The 4,050-nt window shown below is 56.7% G+C and overlaps 1 long non-coding RNA gene across 1 annotated transcript; it reads right to left on the reverse strand.

The window, feature by feature from the left end:
- Positions 1–322: 322 nt before the first annotated feature.
- On the reverse strand, positions 323–3,545 carry LOC148092302 (uncharacterized). The gene is made up of 2 exons (XR_015715208.1): positions 3,389–3,545; positions 323–1,954 (listed from the first exon to the last, which is right to left on the reverse strand). It is a non-coding gene; the product is annotated as an uncharacterized LOC148092302 (long non-coding RNA).
- Positions 3,546–4,050: the final 505 nt, after the last annotated feature.

Consider the following 4,050-nt stretch of genomic DNA (forward strand, 5'->3'; position numbering starts at 1 on the left):
AGCAGAACAAGACAGAGCGTCTGCTGATGGGGAGGTATGGGGGAAGGACTGGAGGAATTCAACAGGAGAGCTGGCTTGGGGACCAGGGGGGATGCTCCAGGAAGGTGTCTTTCACCTGAACCTTCGCAATGTGGAAGGTGCCCAGCAGAGAGGATGCTGGAAAGGCTGGTGCTTCAGTGAGAAGGGCTGTATGTGGGAAGGAGGGAACAGGGAATATGTTTGGAAAGGGAAGGTGGGAAGACTTTAAATGCTAAGTTGGCATGAGAGCTCAAGCAAGGTGAAATTTTTTTAATCCTAAATAGACCAAATTATCAACACAAACTTCTTTCATCCACAAGTTTTTTAATATGTGAAGAAAGAAGAAATAAATGTCTTTTAAAGTCTTTTTCAAACAGACCTAAGATCTTTGTAGCACCAATATGCCCTTTCCCATTGTCAAAAAAAAAAAAAAAAAAAAAAGGCCTTACCTAGAGTTAAGGCCATATATGAATGAATAAAATATACGGGCTAACTTTTTTTTTTATTGTTTCCTTTGGAGACATGCTTTGGGAGGTCCGCAGACAGGTCCCTGAGCCTACTGAGGAGGGGCTTAGCATCTCCTTTCAGCCACCTTCTGCTCACTTACTGATAGTAAACATTTGCAAGGAGCGGCAAGAGCTTTAGGCCTCTGAATCTAAGGAAAATGGGAGTAAGCAGTCACGCCTGCTGAGTTTTCTCCATTGGTTACAGCTTTAACATTCCAAATGATCAGCGTTCGGATTTTAGTTCTGAACCTGGAGCTTTTCAGGTGTCCTTCAAAATAGTGGACTTCAGAGCTATCATCCACCTCCTACCCACAGGCTAAGCCTCCCCGGCCACCCCATTTCTATTCACCAAGTATGTTTGCTGACTTCACAGCCTTCTCCCGGCCTTTGGACCCAGTGGAAAAGCGTCAGTCTGTCCTATTCTGCACCTGTACATCACAGGGGCCTCGGCGGGGCCTTCCCAGCAAGCGCCCCTCTGTGAATTTAGCTGTCAATTTGGGGTAATAAAAATAATCCACTTCACAGGACCATGCTGTACTTCCTCTAACTAACAACTATACAGCTCTCTGAAGGTGACTACTGTCATTCAAACTGCAGAGATAGAATCTGACATCCCTTTGTGAGACTTCTGAGATGAGTCATAAACCTGTTGCTCAATTTGGGCCAAGAAAGGTATTGACATTGGGCAGAAGATTAGACATTTCCCCCCGCCGTAGAAAAAGTCACTGCTGATTAGTTATCTCCAGATACAATGGAGAAAGCAAAAGTTGTTCAAATTATGGATTCAGTCTTTTAAGCGAACAACTGACAATCACTTATGGAGCCTGAACTTAATGTCAGTTGCACTGTGGCTTTATCATCTGCAACTCAATCTTCACAACACCCTGTGTAAGAGGACTTTGGTTGCAGGTGGAGAAACGAAGGCTCAGGGAGTGTAAGTAATTTGCTCAAGGTCACACAGCTAATAAGTGGCAGAACCAGAGTTTGGAAACAGATGTTGTCTTCTACAAACCCAGATGGTGACAACTAGGTGACAGCCAAGTTAGACAGTTGCCCATCTAAAGAGCTGGAGGGACACATAGGTTTCTTGTCCTACAAGTAGGTGTTGCCTGTGACCAGAAGCACTCTGGGAAAACAGGCAGTTCCATTCTGATAGAGGTCAAGGTTGTGGTGGGCCACATGTCCCTGAAGGGCCACATGGCTCCAGCTTAGGCTGCATCCAGGCTGCGTGGTACAAAAGGAAGAAAAATGGGGGGGGAGTGGGGGTGCTTGGGTCTCTCTATACCAGCGGGGATGTTTCAAGTTCCATTAGATGAGGATCAGGAAGATTCAGCCCAATGTAACTGGAGAGTGCTCATCGGCCCTCAACTATTCATCAAGATACATTTTAAAAGAGTGAGCCTGTTGGGAAGAGTCACTGGGATGGCATCCTGGAAGGAATTAAAAAAAAAAAAAATAGTTTAAATCAACTAGAAAATGTGACAGGGGTGCACAGTGTGATTATTCAACATTTATTATCCGCTGCGTGTTAGGTGTCGTTGATGTGGACCCCCCCGGGGCTGCTGCTGTGCCTGTGTCACTCCTAATAATTTTTAAACTCACTGTGTCCTTCTAACCATATTTTTAAAAATTGAACTTCCCCAATGTGAACACTTTCCACTTTGCCACATAATGAGAGTACTTTCATCCCTTTAATGTTTGCTTTCCCCTTTGATCTAACTATTTCTGTTCAAATTTCACAGTTTTCTGTTGCTTCCGGATTGAAAGAACCGATGACCCTGCTGGGAGCGTGAAATACACTTTTTTTTTCTTTCTTTTTAAATCTGCATGATATTTCCTCCCAGTGAAATTAACTGAGGATTGAATTCGGGGGCTAAGGGACACACCTTGTGCTCCAGCCTCTCTCCCACCTCAGCTGTGCCTCACCCTGAAAAGGTGCAGTGGGGCCTGCGGCCAGCCTTCTGTCTTTTGTGCGGGTCCTTTGCAAGATGAAGTCGGAGAACCTCTTGCTGGTTGACACCAGGCTTTGTGTGGGCCTGATGATATATTTGGAACGTGTCTATTTCTTTGAAGGCCAACCTCAAAAGCACTGTCCGAGGCTGGGGTACTTAACGTGCACTGGCTGGCTGGGTGTTTTGAAGGTGTTTTGAAAAACTTACCTTCTTGCAAGGCTGGGACCACCAGCTCCAGGGCAACAAAGGACAATTTGGAGCGGGGTGGAAGGAGCGCTCCGCAGCCGCCCGGCCCCCCGCTGCCTGGCGTGTCCTTAGTGACCCCGCCTTCGGCCCCCCCCCCCCCCACGCGGCCGCCTCGCGCTCCTCCGTGCTGCGGGGCGCAGCGAGCCCCACGCCTTCCCCCGGCTCCCCGCTCCCGGCCGCCTGCAGACCCTCGGAGCCGCTCTGCGCGCGGGAGCCGCGCTCGCCCCGCGCCCCCCGGCGGCGGCTTCCCCAGCACCCAGGGGTCCGGCGCCCTCGCGCTCCGCAGCCCGCAGCCTCCCGCTCCGGCCCCGGACGCAGGAGCTGTCGAGCCCGCCGCCCCCGAACCAGCCCCGAGCTCCCGCGTCTCCTCTCCTCTCCTTTGTGTGCGCGGAGCCGAGTTGGGGCGGAGGGAGAAGGGGGAGGTCGCTCTGTCTGTCTGTCTCCCGCCGCCGTGGCCCGGGCTGCTGGAAGTGCCGCCGGCTGGGAAGGCAGGAGCCCAGGGGAGGGTGCGGGGAGCTGGCGGGGCGGCTCGGGGGCGCCCCGGACGCAGCCGCGCGCGCGGGGGAGCGCTGACCGCAGCTGGGGCTCGGCTGCAGCGCGATCCGGCCGCTCCGACCGCCGCCCCCGCCCCCCGCCCGTGGCCGCCCTCCCCCGCCACCTACCTACCCTCCGACCCCAGGAGGAGAGCTCGCGAAGGCGCCGAGAGGGACGGAAACCACAAATAAATAGCGGCGGCGCAGCGCGTCATCTGGCGGAGCAGGAAGTGCAGGCAGAGTCCAGAGGCTGGTGCGCGGCGGCCCCGGGACTTTGCCATGGGCTGGGGGCCGCGGCGGCGGGCGGCGGCCGGGCGAGCGCAGCGGGGACGGCGCGCGCGGCGGGGCTGAGCAGCGGCGACGTGCGGCGCGGAGATGGCCGCGTCCAGCAACTCCAGCCTGTCCGGCTCCTCCGTGTCCTCCGGTGAGTGCAGCCAGGCGGGCGCGGTGCCGCGCGGGTCTCTCCCCCCGCCCCGCCCGCGCCCCGGGATGGACGGAGCCTACCTGTGGCCGCCCTGCCCGCGCCGCGCGGGTTCCCGGCGCCCTCGGTGCGCGCGGCGCTGGACGGCTGGCGGCGCGGAGGCGGGAGAGCGGCGCCCGGGGTGCGGACGCCGGCGCCCCGGGGACGCGGGGAGCGGCCGGGGGGAGCGCGGGGAGCGGCCGGGGGGAGCGCGGGGAGCGGGCGGGAGCAGCGCGGGGAGCGGCGGGCTCGCACTTTCCGGCGCCGCGGGAACCGGGGCTGGCGGGGCGCGGACGGCGGGGGCGCGCCGGGCTGGGCGCCTGAAGTCGGGGCTC

The sequence above is a fragment of the Miniopterus natalensis genome, chromosome 10 (genome assembly GCF_054644295.1).
Source record: "Miniopterus natalensis isolate mMinNat1 chromosome 10, mMinNat1.hap1, whole genome shotgun sequence".
Taxonomy (NCBI): domain Eukaryota; kingdom Metazoa; phylum Chordata; class Mammalia; order Chiroptera; family Miniopteridae; genus Miniopterus; species Miniopterus natalensis.